Source organism: Schistocerca cancellata, chromosome 3, assembly GCF_023864275.1.
Source record: "Schistocerca cancellata isolate TAMUIC-IGC-003103 chromosome 3, iqSchCanc2.1, whole genome shotgun sequence".
Lineage (NCBI taxonomy): Eukaryota > Metazoa > Arthropoda > Insecta > Orthoptera > Acrididae > Schistocerca > Schistocerca cancellata.
Genome location: NC_064628.1, coordinates 750,056,626 through 750,077,266, shown reverse-complemented (window position 1 = coordinate 750,077,266; position 20,641 = coordinate 750,056,626). Strand labels below are relative to the sequence as shown.

General features: G+C 43.6%; 1 protein-coding gene across 1 annotated transcript in view; it reads left to right on the top strand.

The window, feature by feature from the left end:
- Positions 1–20,641, top strand: part of LOC126176550 (uncharacterized) — a 954,985-nt gene that overhangs the window by 455,717 nt on the left and 478,627 nt on the right. The gene's annotated exons all lie outside the window — the stretch shown is intronic.

Genomic DNA, 20,641 nt, shown 5'->3' with positions numbered 1-20,641 from the left:
ACTGCTTGCACTACAACAAAAGCTTCGTCTACGCATTACGCGCGAACTAATGATGCCGAACATTCCCGAAAGATGTCTTGCGGCCAGTGTTTTCGTATTCAGGTGTGTTTTCGGCCGTCTCCGTTAGCCGTCGTTAGGATTCGCTCAGGAGGTGGTCATCAATGATCAAAGGAAATTTGAACGAGCGCCTGTGTATTGTTGCCGTGTGTAGCGGTGCAACTCACTAAAATGGACCAATCATTTATTTTGAGATAACTTTTACATTAGTAACAATTATTTTCTATGTCAGTTTTTTTTATGTTGCTAATAACGGGCAGTTGTGATTGGCTGATGCAGAACAGACTGATCGGACGCCATTTGTCATTTCATGATTTTGAAACGGTGTCGCATGTATTTGGTGGTTCTTGTATTACAACTTACGTGCAACGAAACGTTGTTTTTTGCTACCACCACACGAAAGAGCCATCGAAAATGCGTCGGTTTTGTAGGACTTCTTTAGAAGGACGGAAAATGTGATGTCTGTAAATGAAACTGATTTTGCCACAAACATCATCTCCCATGCATCGTAATTACAGTAAACTAGCTGCAACAGGTGTTGCAACAAAAGTAAATGCTAGTGGATCGCGGATTCGTTTTCTCGTGGTGAAGAGGTTTCGTTTCAGAAAAGCAGTATATAAGTTAGGTAGTAAAGTTTTGAACGAAGTTATAAAAATTCCACGATTTAGTCAGCTAAACACTCAGTATGATATTTTATGTTATGAGAGTAAAACATTAATATGTATATTTCATTTTCCCAAGCTTCCAAAATATTGAGTTTTCCATAATATATTCACACACACACATACATACGAGAGCCCATAAGGATATTTTACAGTAATTAGAAATAAAGTAACTTGTCGTTCAGAAAAGCGAGGAGTAAAATTACCACAACCAAACCTTATTTCACAACCAAACTTTGTAGAGAAGTACTCGAAAGACATCGACATGTTACATTACAAAAATATGTCTGTATGGTGCAGCAGTGTCGAAGGCCAAATTGTATTTTTAACAGATATAAAAATTATGAAAGCAATTATAGGTTCAGAACAGGGCTCTGTATTCTGCCACACAAATCATGGAGTAAGCAAGGGATCCTGGTACAGTACACGACGTTTAATTTATTGTGTGGCTTCTTTAGTTAGGTATAGATACGACTACGAAATACAATAGCACGCTGTTGCGTCCGGATATGGTGAAGACATGATGTCTTTGATCAAGTTTCTCCATATGTTCGGACTGTTAGCAGAGATTGTGAAATGTAGTGTGTGCAGGGAAAACATGAGGTTGGCGAGAGTTCCGGCGTCTTGTATTAAGCAGGTATTACACGACGATCCGCTGCGAAAGGTACTGGTCTAGCGCGACAGCCACCTAGAAGTAGAACGGGTGAAACTACGAAAATTAACAGACACATTACCCGCGCGCCAGAATAGACAAACTGCCGTCAATCCGCGCATGCGCACTAGGTAGCGATAACTCGCGCATGCGCACAAGGAAATATGTAGTAACCTACATAAATGAAAAACAATTACTTAATAAATAATGGTAAAACAGTTTCTTATTAAATAGGAACCTTGAGCTCACATAAATAATTTGAACGAATGACTTTCGAATGTGTCACACGGCCTCCATGTGTTTCGTGCGGTAGAAGGAACGACTTTACAAGAGATCAGATGGTTCTATTTAGGTTTCGCGTTCTTGCCATCTACTGCGCATGTGCACAAGTTATAGCCTGCGCGGATGGTGTAATAGGTCTATGTGAACCGGCTTGTAGTTACAGATATGCACGCTTTGGGGCGATGGTGCATAGGTGTACGGTTTACGCGCATTGTGTAATCGAAAGGATAACCTTCGGCGCTTATCAGACGCGGTACTTGGTTCGAGAAATCTAGGTTGGCCATGAGAGAGATTGATTTAATGACTTGCTGTGTTTGTTATAGGTCCTCTATCAGTTTTTGCGCGCATGACACTCGAGTGAGTTGGAGGGCGGTTTTCGATTGGTTTTCTTTTTGTAGGATAGTATGTTCGGAATATGTGAAGTATAGGGGTAAGTTGGGTGGGCCGGGGGTGGTGGTCGAGATAGACGAATTTCAATTTGGGAAGAGAAAGTATGGGAGGGGCAAGTCTTCGGTCGGTTTATGTGTGTGTGTGTGTGTGTGTGTGTGTGTGTGTGTCTGTGTGTGTGGAGAGGGGAAGGGGGAGCTGTTATTTCGGAGGGTGAGTATGCGGATTGTGTTTTCAGGGTTTTGGAAGGGCGTACTAAGACGGAATTGGTGGGGTTAACTGAAGAGTATATAGAGGAGGGGAGTACTGTTGTGTCAGATGCTTTTTCGTCATATAGGGGATTGGGGAAGAGGAGTTATGATCATTAAGTTGTAAACCATAGCTTAGAGTTCAAAAATTACGAAACTGGGGCGTGTACCAACGCAATAGAGGGTTTTTTTTTGGGGGGGGGGGGGACGGTTAAATATCATTTAGATGAGTATTGCTGGCGGGAGAGCTTCCCTAGGGAGTATTCTATTTTTTTTTTTTTAGTGCAGTTAGTAAGATGTACAGGCCAAGGGTGGTTAGTTGAGCGAGTTTTGTATGTGGGGGGGGGGGGTTGCTTTCCTTCCTTTTTGTCATCTTTTTGTTTTTGGGATTGTGGTGTGCGTTTTTATATGTTTATATTTAACTCCCCTATTTTCCCGCGCTTGGCCTGTTAGTTTGATTATATTTTTGGAGAGAGATGTTATTGTCTTATTTATATGTATTTTCGTGTTTGTTGTCGTGTTTATGTAGTGACGTAATAGGCGCCATATTGGAGACGCTGAGAATGGTCATTTCCGCAATGTTGATGATGTCATGGGTTAAAGTAGACGGATGGAATCGGACGCTTCTGTAATCCCCCTTATTTACGGCAGTGAAATAAATCTGTAGCTTTTTTTTCGTACTAATTGTAGACCAACACACTAATATGGTCTTGGTTAAAATATCCCGGATGGTTGGTGTGTTCAGTCTTATGAGTACTAAGAGTTCCAGGAATCAGCAACTTTTGCTCGCTTAGATGTCTTCAGAAATGGTTCCTCTCACTCAAGGGTTATCCTTCATCCACATCTGGCAGCTATTAATATCTCTCTCGCGCAGGGAATTTTTGCGAAAAGAGTTGAAACGAGACAAGGAATGGGCGTGGATCAAAGAATGCTGTTGTTATATACCACGTAAAAATCTACAAAAGATATGTACGATGACCACCTACTTTGCAAGGTCGTACATCTTGTGCAAAATTTGCTGATATCAACAGGCAAAAAGGAATACAAACGTCTCAAAAATGAGATCGACAGGAAGTGCAAAATGGCTAAGCAGGGATGGCTAGAGGACAAATGTAAGGATGTAGAGGCTTATCTCACGAGGGGTAAGATAGATACTGCCTACAAGGAAATTAAAGAGACCTGTGGAGAAAAGAGAACCACTTGCATGCATATCAAGAGCTTAGATGGAAATCCAGTTCCAAGCAAAGAACGGAAAGCAGAAAGGTGGAAGGAGTATATAGAGGGTCTATACAGGGGCGAAGTTCTTGAGGACAATATTATGGAAATGGAAGAGGAGGTAGATGAAGATGAACTGGGAGATATGATACTGCGTGAAGAATTTGACAGAGCACTGAAAGACCTCAGTCGAAACAAGGCCCCGGGAGTAGACAACATTTCATTAGAACTACTGACAGCCTTGGGAGAGCCAGCCCTGACAAAACTCTACCATCTGGTGAGCAAGATGTATGAGACAGGCGAAAATCCCTCAGACTTCAAGAAGAATATAGTAATTCCGATCCCAAAGAAAGCAGGTGTTGACAGATGTGAAAATTACCGAACTATCAATTTAATAAGTCACAACTGCAAAATACTAACGCGAATTCTTTACACACGAATGGAAAAACTGGTAGAAACTGACCTCGGGGAAGATCAGTTTGGATTCCGTAGAAATGTTGGAACACGTGAGGCAATACTGACCCTACGACTTATCTTAGAAGAAAGATTAAGGAAAGGCAAACCTACGTTTCTAGCATTTGTAGACTTAGAGAAAGCTTTTGACAATGTTGACTGGAATATTCTCTTTCAAATTCTGAAGGTTGCAGGGGTAAAATGCAGGGAGCGAAAGGCTATTTTCAATTTGTACAGAAACCAGATGGCAGTTATAAGAGTCGAGGGACATTAAAGGGAAGCAGTGGTTGGGAAGGGAGTGAGATAGGGTTGTAGCCTCTCCCCGATGCTATTCAATCTGTATATTGAACAAGCAATAAAGGAAACAAAAGAAAAGTTCGGAGAAGGTATTAAAACCCATGGAGAAGAAATAAAAACTTTGAGGTTCGCCGATGACATTGTAATTCTGTGAGAGACAGCAAAGGACTTGGAAGAGCAGTTGAACGGAATGGACAGTGTCTTGAAAGGAGGGTATAAGATGAACATCAACAAAAACAAAACGAGGATAATGGAATGTAGTCTAATTAAGTCGGGTGATGCTGCGGGAATTAGAGTAGGAAATGAGACACTTAAAGTAGTAAATGAGTTTCGCTATTTGGGGAGCAAAATAACTGATGATGATCGTAGTAGAGAGGATATAAAATGTAGACTGGCAATGGCAAGGAAAGCGTTTCTGAATAAAAGAAATTTGTTAACATCGAGTATTGATTTAAGTGTCAGGAAGTCGTTTCTGAAAGTATTTGTATGGAGTGTAGCCATGTATGAAAGTGAAACATGGACGATAAATACACTCCTGGAAATTGAAATAAGAACACCGTGAATTCATTGTCCCAGGAAGAGGAAACTTTATTGACACATTCCTGGGGTCAGATACATCACATGATCACACTGACAGAACCACAGGCACATAGACACAGGCAACAGAGCATGCACAATGTCGGCACTAGTACAGTGTATATCCACCTTTCGCAGCAATGCAGGCTGCTATTCTCCCATGGAGACGATCGTAGAGATGCTGGATGTAGTCCTGTGGAACGGCTTGCCATACCATTTCCACCTGGCGCCTCAGTTGGACCAGCGTTCATGCTGGACGTGCAGACCGCGTGAGACGACGCTTCATCCAGTCCCAAACATGCTCAATGGGGGACAGATCCGGAGATCTTGCTGGCCAGAGTAGTTGACTTACACCTTCTAGAGCACGTTGGGTGGCACGGGATACATGCGGACGTGCATTGTCCTGTTGGAACAGCAAGTTCCCTTGCCGGTCTAGGAATGGTAGAACGATGGGTTCGATGACGGTTTGGATGTACCGTGCACTATTCAGTGTCCCCTCGACGATCACCAGTGGTGGACGGCCAGTGTAGGAGATCGCTCCCCACACCATGATGCCGGATGTTGGCCCTGTGTGCCTCGGTCGTATGCAGTCCTGATTGTGGCGCTCACCTGCACGGCGCCAAACACGCATACGACCATCATTGGCACCAAGGCAGAAGCGACTCTCATCGTTGAAGATGACACGTCTCCATTCGTCCCTCCATTCACGCCTGTCGCGACACCACTGGAGGCGGGCTGCACGATGTTGGGGCGTGAGCGGAAGACGGCCTAACGGTGTGCGGGACCGTAGCCCAGCTTCATGGAGACGGTTGCGAATGGTCCTCGCCGATACCCCAGGACCAACAGTGTCCCTAATTTGCTGGGAAGTGGCGGTGCGGTCCCCTACGGCACTGCGTAGGATCCTACGGTCTTGGCGTGCATCCGTGCGTCGCTGCGGTCCGGTCCCAGGTCGACGGGCACGTGCACCTTCCGCCGACCACTGGCGACAACATCGATGCACTGTGGAGACCTCACGCCCCACGTGTTGATCAATTCGGCGGTACGTCCACCCGGCCTCCCGCATGCCCACTATACGCCCTCGCTCAAAGTCCGTCAACTGCACATACGGTTCACGTCCACGCTGTCGCGGCATGCTACCAGTGTTAAAGACTGCGATGGAGCTCCGTATGCCACGGCAAACTGGCTGACACTGACGGCGGCGGTGCACAAATGCTGCGCAGCTAGCGCCATTCGACGGCCAACACCGCGGTTCCTGGTGTGTCCGCTGTGCCGTGCGTGTGATCATTGCTTGTACAGCCCTCTCGCAGTGTCCGGAGCAAGTATGGTGGGTCTGACACACCGGTGTCAATGTGTTCTTTTTTCCATTTCCAGGAGTGTAGTTTATACAAGAAGAGAATAGAAGCTTTCGAAATGTGGTGCTACAGAAGAATGCTGAAGATTAAATGGGTAGATCGCATAACTAATGATGAGGTATTGAATAGAATTGTGGAGAAGAGGAGTCTGTGGCACAACTTGACTAGAAGAAGGGATCGGTTGGTAGGACATGTTCTAAGGCATCAAGGGATCACCAATTTGTTACTGGAGTGCAGCGTGGAGGGTCAAAATCGTAGAGGGAGACCAAGAGATGAATACACTAAGCAGATTCAGAAGGATGTAGGCTGCAGTTGGTACTGGGAGATGAAGAAGCTTGCACAGGATAGAGTAGCATGGAGAGTTGTATCAAACCAGCCTCAGGACTGAAAACCACAACAACAACATCAGCACCCGATGAAAATACAAAACACCTCGGATTATCTCAGCGAGTAACATGCCAACTAATAAATTCCTCTTCGTTTCCTAAATCATTGACATTGTGGAGAGAAATAATAACCATGCGTGTATTTTCACAGACATTTCAAAACGAGCGCAATTAATTGCATCAATATAATGTTGACTTTCCGGGTAATATGACTGCGAAAGTAACCCGAGTGTTGACTCGCATTTCCTGGAAATCGCTTTCAGTTGCTGCACACGGGTGGACTCGCCTATAGAGACCCGTCACGAGAAACGATCCTCACATATATACATCTGTCTATATTCTCATAGAGGTTTTAGGGGTAGAAAATGACGGAACCTTGTGGTTTGTTCCCCTTTTCCAGATTCGAGTGCAAATCTGAACATTCGTTTCCCTCATAAAAGAAAAACGACGGAACCTGGTCATTTGGTGTCACTTATCCGGGTTCGGCCTATTACATGTTAATTTCAGCAATTATTTTTCAGCAACAGTATGATGTTTTGCTCAATTCGTAGTGCTGTTAAAAGTAATTCAGTTCGTTAGGCATGTACATTTCGAATAGCCAAAGATATGGCTATTGCAATGTAGCAACCACTACTGGGAGGTTTATTATTCTGTCACACAATACACTATTCTGTTACAGCAGGGTAGCAGAAACGGCTGGAACACGAAGCATTATTAATCAATCGTGGTTTGATTAGCATCCAGAACGAAAGCAATGAGAGAGAGAGAGAGAGAGAGAGAGAGAGAGAGAGAGAGAGAGAGAGAGAGAGAGAGAGAGAGAACAAGAACCGTGTACCGTACACTTTTTTTATGAATGTTACTGTACATACCGTATTTATTCTTTCACAGCACTGTGATCCTGTTCCACTACATGCGAGGCTAAATCAGCATGCTGACACATGAGCACAGATCTGAGTTGAGGAGATGGACGAACGCTATTCTGTGTGGGACGCACACTTAAAAGTGCAATGGCTAAAACGGAATAAAAACAACGTATTCTAAAATAGGGAAATATTTCTGTTCTACCACATTTGAATATTATTTTATGTAAAACTAAACATTTGAATACAATCCATTTTTAAAGGTTAATGGATCTACAGATAGTAAACAGTCTGGCTGTTTAAAACAAAGGGATTGGCCAACCATTAGACTGTTTTCATTTGTTACGGGAACCGCTCACACACAGTGTTACACAATACACGCATGTGGATTAGAATAATTATTGATCGTGTACCTAGATCGCACGTACCTGTTTGCACTAGGCGTTTATCTTCTCTATGCTGCAACCAACAACTAGAATTTAATCCTGTAGTTTTTTGTTTAATTAGCTGCAGGTGTGAAAGCATTCACATAATGAGAACAATTACCTGTTAAATATCCACATATATTCGACCAGTAAGACACATTAACGTGGACAGCAGTGTTCATAAAGTGTTTCACTACCGGTAATACAATATTCGTAAGTTTTAATTTAGCATTTCAGCCACGGTGGTCTATTTCCACTATACTGAAACCTTTTGTCGTGGTATTCTGTTATACTGTTCATCTACTAGCACTCAATCATTTAATAATCACGGTGCAGATAGTTAGTTCTGCTCTTAGACAGTTGGCACAGTTTCTTTTAATTAACACTGGTACGCACTGACAACAGTACGCGTAACCGTTTTGCGACGCTCCTGGTTGTTTATTTCGCGCTACCAGACTGGTGACTTTTAATTTGTCACAGTTTATAGGTCTCTTCCAATTAAAATGTTCACTGAGTTATGGTCAGCATTTGTTGATTCCGTAACCGTCGGGGCGCGGCTGATCGTTACCTCGACCACACGACGCACGAATGCAGAAAGTAAGCTTTCAATAATAAATTACGAATACTTCCGAACACTGACATAAAATATACAGCTTCGGTGGTGAAGGTATCATGTGTTATTTGGCAATGAAACAGCTGGAGCTTTTGTAGCTCACGCGTGCCACCATAATAGCGCCACCCACACGCACAACTCTAATTCCTAAACAATCACACTCCTTGTTGTCGATAGGGGTAACTATCGACTCTGAGGCGGGCAGCGATATTACGAGGGGGCCTCCAATAAATAATGCAACACATTTGTTTCTCGGCCAGTTTCGGCTGAAAAAATTGCAGAATTTGTTGTGGGACACCATGGAACATTCCCACTTCAGCCTCCATGTTTCGTGAAGTTCCGATAGGTGGCGACGCTATCGTAGCCTTGAAATGGCATCTGTAACGGTGTGAGTGAGTGTGTGGGTTTTATTTTGTCAAGTTGCGCAATGGATTGATCCAGCAAGTACCGTTTGGGTCCTGCAAGAAACAATTTCCACCTCACACTACTACAGACAGACGCTCCTAATGTACCAACAAGAACTGCTTGAAAAACATTCAGCAACAAATATCTTCTTGAGTCGTACGCTGTAAGGAAAAGACACAAAAATATTCTATATTCTTACGTAACTAGTGGAATACTTGGGTACCGGAGTATTGCTAGTTAGTGTATGAAAAACATTAAACGAACGAAAAATATTATTTATTGCAAAAAATTCTGAGAAATCAACTGAAACTTTTTCTTATAAATTAATAAATTTCCGAGTTCTTTTCGGAACAGTAGATTGCCTCTTATGGATAGGAATGCTATTATTTTACAAAGTATGGAAAGGTTCTATTCTCCCTTTTCTTTAAGAATGTTATTTACTCGGCAAAATGGCTGGGAGCCGCACCTACACAACTTGAATAACTTTTCTAGGTACGGTCAAGGCAGTCGTGCGAGAAATGTAATGGAGTGTACTGTTATGGAGGACAGATGGGGCTCACATATGCTGTAGCGCACAATACCGTGAGCTGCGACGACTGCTGCCTGCGTCGCTCGCTGCTGACAAATAACACAACTATCTCTTTCTATCTGGATTGACCTTCGCCAATCAAACTCTCCCTATGCCTTGATGAAGTCAAGGACTCCTATCCGCCTCTAGTCTAACTATTGGCGTGGTACACCGGTCAGATAACCAGTCCACCGCAATGCCACTCAATATTCGCTTCCAGGTGTTTAACTAGTACTCTGTCCATGTTCACACCGCACAATAAGTGTGGCGGCCAACACAGTGAACAACGCTTAATCGCGAGCGACTCAATATAGAGTATCACTCTGATTCGCTAATGACAGAGGTGCTCTCCCAGTGAAGTACTGAGGAGAGACAGAGGTGCTCTCCCATTGAAATACTGAGGAGAGACTTTGTTCCTCGCTCTTTGCGTACACGTACGAGCGCACTCGCTCTCGTTACGTGTTCCCGCTCCGAGAGTGACAACGGAATGGCCCCTTTTTCTGGAAAAATTGCAAGGGTATATCATTCGCTGTCTTTCCTCACTCCTCTGGCTCTCTGCGTCATAAATATTCCGCCAATCAGCGTTGCTCTTTTAAACGGGAAAGTGACGTTTCGTTTAAGTCGACCAATGCGGAAATATGTAGCATCTGTCCTCCTGGGAGAACTCTGTAACTACACAGTCGGTCCGTCAAAAACTGCGTCTTCTGGGCGCTCCCACATAATGTAACGGAATTTGCTTTTAAGTCGAACACGGGGGTCATTATCCCTTCGCTCTGGCAAAAGCTGTCCTCTCTCTGGGCAGTCGCTCCGGCCGAAGTAGGTGGCCGTCATGTTGTGTACGCCAGCCTCGACTTTTTCAATCTCAGTGCGGACTTGCGAATTACTTATTAGATTTGCATATCACTTACATGAATTCATACAAAATTGACTCTAACTTATCGAGTTTGGGTTCGAATGAAGCGTCTTGATATGCAGAATACGTTTGTGAGGACGGGATATGTAAGAAATGAAGGTCAGGAGACCACACCACCTTACAACGGAGGTGTGTTCCAAGCAGAGTGCTGTCATTGAGTTTCTTTTTGCGGAAAACCAGAGCATCACAGATATTCATAGGCGCTTGCAGAATGTCTACTACGGAGACCTGGCAGTGAACAAAGGCACGGTAAGTCATTGGGCGAGGCGTCTGTCATCATTGAAACACGGTCACGCAATCCTGTCCGATCTCCCGCATGCCATATTGGAACCTGCGGACACTCACATTCGAGGTGATCGCCGGATGCAAACGAACTTCTCCTTCTCCATGACAATGCAAGGTATCTCACAAGTTTGCACACCAGGGAGCAGCTCAGAAAACTTCATTGGACTGTGTACTCTCGCATTCGTCCTACAGCTCGGATCTCGCACCTTACGACTTCCACCTGTATGGCCCAATGAAGGATGCACTCCGCCGGAAGCAGTATGTGGATGATGGGAGGTTATCGATGCAACAAGGCGTTTGGTCCGACGTCTACCAGTTCAGTGGTATCATGCAGGCCCTCCCAGCAAGGTGGCGTACAACTTACGAGGTGCATTCAAGTTCTAAGGCCTCCGATTTTTTTTCTCCGGACTGGAAAGAGATAGAAACATGCGCATTGTTTTAAAATGAGGCCACGTTCATTGTCAATACGTCCCAGAGATGGCAGCACCGTACGGCAGATGGAATTTTACCCCCAGCGGCGAGAATGAGAACTGTTTTCAATACTTAAAATGGCGACGTTTTCCTTACTTGAACAGCGTGCAATCATTCGTTTTCTGAATTTGCGTGGTGTGAAACCAATTGAAATTCATCGACAGTTGAAGGAGACATGTGGTGACGGAGTTATGGATGTGTCGAAAGTGCGTTCGTGGGTGCGACAGTTTAATGAAGGCAGAACATCGTGTGACAACAAACCGAAACAACTTCGGGCTCGCACAAGCCGGTCTGGCGACATGATCGAGAAAGTGGAGAAAGTTGTTTTGGGGGATCGCCGAATGACTGTTGAACAGATCGCCTCCAGAGTTGGCGTTTCTGTGGGTTCTGTGCACACAATCCTGCATGACGACCTGAGAATGCGAAAAGTGTCATCCAGGTGGGTGCCACGAATGCTGACGGACGACCATTGGGCTGCCTGTGTGGCATGTTGCCAAGCAATGTTGACGCGCAATGACAGCATGAATGGGACTTTCTTTTCGTCGGTTGTGACAATGGATGAGACATGGAAGCCATTTTTCAATCCAGAAACAAAGCGCCAGTCAGCTCAATGGAAGCACACAGATTCACCGCCACCAAAAAAATTTCGGTTAACCGCCAGTCCTGAAAAAATGATGGTGTCCATCTTCTGGGACAGCGAGGACGTAATCCTTACCCATTGCGTTCCAAAGGGCACTACGGTAACAGGTGCATCCTACGAAAATGTTTTGAAGAACAAATTCCTTCCTGCACTGCAACAAAAACGTCCGGGAAGGGCTGTGCGTGGGCTGTTTCACCAAGACAACGCACCCGCACACCGAGCTAACGTTACGCAACAGTTTCTTCATGATAACAACTTTGAAGTGATTCCTCATGCTCCCTACTCACCTGACCTGGCTCCTAGTTACTTTTGGCTTTTTCCAACAACGAAAGACACTTTCTGTGGCCGCACCTTCACCAGCCGTGCTGCTATTGCCTCAGCGATTTTCCAGTGGTCAAAACAGACTCCTAAAGAAGCCTTCGCCGCTGATATGGAATCATGGCGTCAGCGTTGTGAAAAATGTGTACGTCTGCAGGGCGATTACGTCGAGAAGTAACGCCAGTTTCATCGATTTCGGGTGAGTAGTTAATTAGAAAAAAAATACGAGGCCTTAGAACTTGAATGCACCTCGTAAATGTGAAAGAACGCATATAAAATGTAGTGGGAAAGGCGAACCAAGCACTGCGTATTATTGGCAGAAAACTTAGAAAATCCAACAGATCTACTAAGGAGACTGCCTACACTACGCTTGTCTGTCCTCTTTTCGAGCACTGCTGCACGGTATGGGGTCCTTACCAGATAAGATTAATGAAGTACATCAAGAAAGTTCAAAGAAAGGCAGCACGTTTTGTATTATTGAGAAATAGGGGAGAGAGTGTAACGCGCATGATACAGGATGTGGGGTGGACATCATGAAAACAGACTTTTCTAGTTACGGCAGGTTCTTCTCACAACATTTGTCACCAACTTTCTCCTTCGAATGCTAAAATATTTTGTTGACACCGACTTACATGTGGAGAAGGGAACATCACAATAAAATAGGGGCCATCAGACCTCGCATGGAGAAAATATAGGTGTTCATTTTTTTCCGTGTGCTGTTCTAGAGTGGGGTAATAGAGTTATTGCGATGGTCTTCGATGGCACTTAAATGTGATATGTAGAGCAGCCATGTAGATGTAAATGTAGATGAATTAGCTCTTCAGTAGGCTTCATGAGGCTCAGTGCACCCCTTTCCAGCGTTCCCACCAAGGAAAAATACCTGGCGGTACCAGGAATCAAACCTGGGTTTTCCGCATAGTAGCCAGACGCACTGACCACTCAGCAGCTGAAGTGGGCGGTAGTTAGCATCCGTTAATAATAATTTCTGCAAGACGAAATGTGTGATTTGTATTATATAGTTACAGTTGTCAAGATTTTTCTTTAAACTGGTAAGAATGAAAAACTATTAACTAAAAAAAAGGAAATGGATGAGTATGATTTTGTCAGATATCAGCCTGATGATGGAATGATATTAAACGTTTTGGATGTCTTTCAGATGTTCCAACAGGCTCTGCAGTATTTACTTTCAGAGTTATTGATACAGTATTTTACACTAAACTGTGTAATATACGTTCTCTTGTTACTACATTGTAGGCCATACATGTCCTTCATTCAATAAAATTACATATGATTGGCATACAAACTGGGAGTTATCATTGGTGCCCCGCATTGGGGAGTTGAAGTTGGCAACCCTGTTGCAGCCATATTGTTTCCATGTTAACGTCACTCTGCGATACGATCGTATGCAGAGGACATGCATTCCCCAGTATTTGAAGCTAATAATATGGTTCCGCTACGAATGAGCTGAGGTTGACTAGTTTCCCTGTTGATTTTCTCCCCTACTTTGTGGGCGTTTCATTGCAAAATTATATGTCGTTGCCTGTTCTTTAATTAACTCAGTTATATTATTATTATTATTTCTTTCCATTCCCAGACGTTAAGTCTGGTTAAAAATGGAAAGTGACGCGGACCTTGATCAAGCGTGACTTGCTTTTACATTGTGTTTAGGAACTTTTGGGTAATTGAACATGTATCAATAAATACAGATTTCTGTAGTTGTATATATACGTTTGGATGTAGCTGTATTGCGTTGATGTACTGGTGGATATTGTGTGGTATGACTCCTGTAGTTAGTAGTATAATTGGTATAATGTCAACTTTATCCTGATGCCACATGTCCTTGACTACCTCAGCCAGTTGGATGTATTTTTCAATTTTTTCTCCTTTTTTCTTCTGTATATTTGTTGTATTGGGTATGGATATTTCGATTAGTTGTGTTAATTTTTCTTTTTATTGGTGAGTATGATGTCAGGTTTTGTTATGTGGTGTTGTTTTATCTGTTATAATGGTTCTGTTCCAGTATAATTTGTATTCATCATTCTCCAGTACATTTTGTGGTGCATACTTGTATGTGGGAACGTGTTGTTGTATTAGTTTATGTTGTATGGCAAGTTGCTGACGTGTTATTTTTGCTATATTGTCATGTTTCTGGTGTATTCTGTGTTTGCTAGTATTGTACATCCGCTTGTGATGTGATCTACTGTTTCTATTTGTTGTTTGCAAAGTCTGCATTTATCTGTTGTGGTATTGGGATCTTTAATAATATGCTTGCTATAATATCTGGTGTTTATTGTTTGATCCTGTATTGCAATCACGAATCCTTCCATCTCACTGTATATATTGCCTTTTCTTAGCCATATGTTGGATGCGTCTTGATCGATGTGTGGCTGTGTTAGATGGTATGGGTGCTTGCCATGTAGTGTTTTCTTTTTCCAATTTACTTTCTTCGTATCTGTTGATGTTATGTGATATAAAGGGTTGTAGAAGTCCAGTTGTGTTGGTTCCTAAGTTTGTTGCTTGGTAGTAACAGAACATGAGGTATCAGTTACCTTCATCTGACCATCTCATCCTCTGTCTTTGTTTTCCTTCTAGAGTGGTTGCAGGAAGCATATTCCGCAAAACACCTCTATTTGGATTTAAATCATTTTTCGGGTGGCTAGCAGTGTCGTTACCACTGTGGACGGGCATAGGGTTCAAGCGTCGTCCCCGACCATGACAGCGCTTGTCCGAGGCTTCATTACTTCTGTCCTGAACCAACTAATCACACTAAAAGGGGGGTTAGCGCTATTAGTGGTTTGTTCCTTTCGTCGTCTTTTACGACTGGCAGAATATAGCGGAGGCCTATTCTTTTCTCGGGCCTCCACGTGGTTATTATTATTATTATTATTATTATTATTATTGTTATATTGAGTGCTAAGGTATATGACGGTGATAAATGAAATCTTAGGCGCGCATGGCAAAAATTCACACAAACATACTGGATTCACACACACACACAAGAATAGAGATAAAAATAATTTTTCCCATCACAATAAGTCGAAGGCTTATAGGTTTATCCCTATGGTTATGATTGATCTATTGTGAATACGAATACTATGGAACACTTTCCGATAAAGAAATTTATCTGCATCACCTTACACATGAAACAAAGCTAGCTGGCGTGAAACACGTACAAATGCCGTTGAATGTTCATGAACAAAGCAAAATTGCTAAGACCCCTGAAAGCTTCAAGAACACAATGTAAACTGTACAGCAATAAAATATCATGCAGAATTAAGAATAAAACACATTGAAGACGGTACTGAAATTACACGAGGTGAAATCACCACCACGTGATATGAAAAAAGATACACTGTCTCAAAATTGAAACGAAATGGAAAGTAGAAGAAATAAAGCACATACACATGAGAAAGGTTCATAGATACATTCCAGTTATAAGAAAAGTCAGACAACTGAATTTTAAACCTGCGCTAGATTATACAATTTCGTACACAATGTGGTCTGCTTACACAAAGGAAGGCCCGGAAAAATTGCTACATACTGAAAAATATGTTTGTGACCACACTCTGAAAATTATAAGCATTCGACTACCGAACTTGAAAATGGACTAGCAGATCAAACGTGCACCTCTGTCGTGCCACAGGGGAGTGTTATGAGACCATTGCTTTTCACAATATATATTAATGACCTAGTAGAGAGTGTCGGAAGATCCATGCGGCTTTTCGCGGATGATGCTGTAGTATACAGGGAAGTTGCAGCATTACAAAATTGCAGCGAAATGCAGGAAGATCTGCAGCGGATAGGCACTTGGTGCAGGAAGTGGCAACTGACCTTTAACATAGACAAATGTAGTGTATTGCGAATTGTAAGGCGGGTGCCAGGTTGAGATTCATGGGGAGAGTCCTAAGAAAATGTAGTCCATCAACAAAGGAGGTGGCTTACAAAACGCTCGTTGGACCTACACTTGAGTATTGCTCATCAGGTTGGGTTGACAGAGGAGATAAAGATCCAAAGAAGAGCGGCGCGTTTCGTCACAGGGTTATTTGGTAAGCGTGAAAGCGTTACGGAGATGTTTAGCAAACTCCTCCCATTTTTTATATTCCTATTTACTTCCATATTCAGGGATGTTGCAACGGCCTTATGATCACTGATTCCCTGTTCTGCGCTTACAGAGTCGAAAAGTTCGGGTATGTCTGTTATCAGTAGGTCCAAGATGTTATCTCCAGGAGTCGGTTCTCTGTTTAATTGCTCAAGGTAATTTTCGGATGGTGCACTCAGTATAATGTCACTCGATGCTCTGTCCCTACCACCCGTCCTAAACATCTGAGTGTTCCAGTCTATATCTAGTAAATTGAAATCCCCACCTAAGACCATAACATGCTGAGAAAATTTATGTGAAATGTATTCCAGACTTTCTCTCAGTTATTCTGCCACTAATGCTGCTGAGTCGGGAGGTCGGTAACAGGAGCCAGTTATTAACCTAGCTCCGTTGTTGAGTATAACCTCCACCCATAATAATTCACAGGAACTATCCACTTCTACTTCACTACAGGATAAACTACTACTAACAGCGACAAAAACGCCACCACCGGTTGCATGCAATCTATCCTTTCTAAACACCGTCTGTGCCTTTGTAAAAATTTCGGCAGAATTTCTCTCTGGCTTCAGCCAGCTTTCCGTACCTATAACGATTTCAGCTTCGGCGCTTTCTATCAGCGCTTGAAGTTCCGGTACTTTACCAATGCAGCTTCGACAGTTTACAATTACAATACCGATTGCTGCTTGGTCCCCGCATGTCCTGACTTTGCCCCACAGCCTTTGAGGCTGTTGCCCTTTCTGTACTTGCCCGAGTCCACCTAACCTAAAAAACCGCCCAGTCCACGCCACACAACCCCTGCTACCCGTGTAGCGGCCTGCTGCATGTAGTGGACTCCTGACCCATTCAGCGGAACCCGAAACCCCACCACCCTATGGCGCAAGTCGAGGAATCTGCAGCCCACACGGTCGCAGAACCGTCTCAGCCTCTGATTCAGACCCTCCACTCGGCTCTGTACCAAAGGTCCGCAATTAGTCCTGTCGTCGATGCTGCAGATGGTGAGCTCTGCTTTCATCCTGCTAGCGAGACTGGCAGTCTTCACCAAATCAGATAGCCGCCGGAAGCCAGAGAGGATTTCCTCCGATCCATAGCGACACACATCATTGGTACCGACATGAGCGACCACCTGCAGATGGGTGCACCCTGTACCCTTCATGGCATCCGGAAGGACCCTTTCCACATCTGGAATGACTCCCCCCGGTATGCACACAGAGTGCACATTGGTTTTCTTCCCCTCTCTTGCTGCCATATCCGTAAGGGGCCACATTACGTGCCTGACGTTCGAGCTCCCAACTACCAGCAAGCCCACCCTCTGTGACTGCCCGGATCTTGCAGACTGAGGGGCAACCTCTGGAACAGGACATGCAGCCATGTCCAGCTGAAGATCAGTATCAGCCTGACACAGAGCCTGAAACCGGTTCGTCAGACAAACTGGAGAGGCCTTCCGTTCAGCCCTCCGGAATGTCTTTCGCCCCCTGCCACACCTCGAGACGACCTCCCACTCTACCACAGGTGAGGGGTCAGCCTCAATGTGGGCAGTATCCCGGGCAGCCACAGCCGTAGTCCGATCGTGGGATGCGTGGGACGAGCTGGCCGTCCCCGACAAACCCCCATCCGGACCCACACAGTGATGCCCATTGGCAACAGCCTCAAGCTGTGTGACCGAAGCCAACACTGCCTGAAGCTGGGAGCGAAGGGATACCAACTCAGCCTGCATCTGAACACAGCAGTTGCAGTCCCTATCCATGCTAAAAACTGTTGTGCAAAGAACGTCTGAACTAATCTACAGAGAGCACAAACAATTCGATATAAAATTTAAACGGTTATTAAAATACAAGATTGCCTAGTAAATGCAGTAATGCTGCTACTTGCGCACTGCTGACACACTGCTCGGCGGCGGAAGGAGGCTACGCGATTTTACACTATTCAGGTACTAAAATGCGATGACACAACTCTCAAATACTATAATACGCCCGAAATTTATGAATTAAACAACGCAAGTACCCAAAAACACGCAGAGAAATTAAGAATTAAACTATGTAACAAATACATGAGCTAAGAGTATACGACTTGCTGCTCGTTTGAATAAAATCTTTGTGCCACCAGCCATTTCTTCAAATTGGGGAACAAATAGTAGTCCGAGGGAGGCAAGTCTGGAGAATAGGGGGGATGTGAATCGCGTTGGAATCCCATCTCCATTAATTTTGAGACCACACCTGCTGAGGTCCGTGGTGTTGCATTGTCGTGATGGAAAAGGACTTTTTTGCGGTCCAATCACCGGCGTTTTTCTTGCAGCTCGGTTTTCAAACCGGCCAATAACGATGAATAATATGTACCTGTAATAGTTTTACCCTTTACCAGATAGTCGATGAGGATTATCCCTTGCGAATCCCAAAAGACAGTCGCCATAACCTTTCCGGCCGAAGGACTGATTTTCGTCTTTTTTGGTGTAGATTCTCCCTTGGTAGCCCGTTGTTTAGATTGTAGTTTGGTCTCATGAGTATAGTATTGTATTCATGTTTCATCCACAGTGAGGAAACGACGCTTAAAGTCCTGAAGATTCTTCCTGAACAGCTGCAAACCATCCTTGCTACACTTCACACGATTCCGTTTTCGGTCAAGCCTGAGCAATCGCGGAAGCCATCTTGCGGATAGCTTTCTCATGTCCAAGTGTTCAGGCGAAATTTTATGTACCCGTTCATTCGAGGTGCCTACAGCACTAGCAATCTCACTCACCTTAACTCTTCTGTCATCCAACACCATATCACAGATTTTATCAATGATTTCTGGAGTCGTACCTCCAGAGGGCGTCCAGAACGTTCAGCATCACTTGTGCCCTTATGGCCACTCCGAAAATTTTGAAGCCACTTACAAACCGTTCTAATCAAAGGTGTGGAGTCACCGTAATGTTTATCAAGCTTCTCTTTAGTCTCCTGAGTCGTTTTGCCTTTCATAATGTTTAATCACCAGACGGAATTCTTTTTCGTCCATTTTTTGACAATCACTCGACTTCCTTGATTCAGACGAATGCCTAACGCATAGACCAATATGGCTGAAACTTGGTGTGCGTTCTGGAGGATGCTAAGTTCACCGGACTTGGATACGATGTGACGTCATTATGACGTATACACGCTACATCGAAAACGATAGAAACCGTACATCGACTATTCGACTTTTGTGAACTTTCGAGAGGTTGTGACAGGGTAGCGCTGTGCTCTGCGCCATTCGTTTAAATGTGTTTTGCGTTCCTTGCGTTTAAATCGTGTATTGTACTGTGTTTGCGTCCTGTGCGTTGTTTTTCGTTTGCTCGTCTCTAATTATGTGTTCAGCATTCGAGAGACTAATGAGAGAAAAGCTGAAAGAGTTCAGCATCGATGTCGACGGGCAATTGCGTGGTTATTGTGAATCTCAAGCAGAAATTGATGTACTTCTGACCCAGCTGAAGTGCGTCGGTTATTCTTACTCGGTGAGAAGAAGCACTCAGCAGCCAAAATCTTCAGATGTGTCAAGACACTAACCTTTGGTTAAGATTACATTGAGAAATCCACTTCCCCTCGTATTTCACCCCCGGTCGACGATTTTTCTCCCACAATGCCTCATATTTTTCTTTTTAAGTTCGAAATTCAATCATTCTACACACCAGTCGTGGTTGATAAAAGACTATCTTGGGATGGACATATAAATTACTTAGCTAACAAACTTGCACGAGTTCTCTTTCAGCTATATAAATTTTAAAAAAATGTCAGCAAGAGTATGCTGCTACTATCTAATATGTACTGACAAGACCAATTGTATGAAACCATACTAAAATATTGATAATAAATAAATATTATTTTCTGCGTAAGCATTCAATACAACAATCACACAATTTAATCTGGGCGGGACATAATAATACTTCACTTTTTTACGAAACGTGTTGTCCGTGGTGTTTTCAAGGCCACGGTCAGGAATATTTCTATTAATATCCAGCTCTTTTACTTTTATTTTGGCGAAATACATATACGCTGCCACACTGAGCTGTTATCAGAATCGCACGTGTCAAAACAAACCACTAGCTGACGACAGTTTAGAATCTCGAACGTTCGTAAAAGTCGATAGGTGTGTTAATCGACTAAAGCTTATATACGTCATAATGACGTCACATCATATCCAGGTTGGGTGAACTTAGCATCCTCCGTGCGTTCTTTCCAAAGATTCTACTAACTAAACATGACCTCGATACGCGCCGGTGGTGCCATCTCTCGGACTTTGCACGGACTTTTCAAACGCCCCTCGTACTTTTCATTTTTACACTAAGAAAACTGGCAGGATTAATCTAGCCTTTCCTACATTTTCAAAAATGGACACTTCCAGGATATTTTTCGTTAATTATGAGAACGAAAAATAATTGCCATACCACGTTTACTCCGAGAGTAACTGTCTGTTTATTTTTTGACATCCTACAGGCATAAAAATAATTGATGTAGGGTCAAGAGTAAAC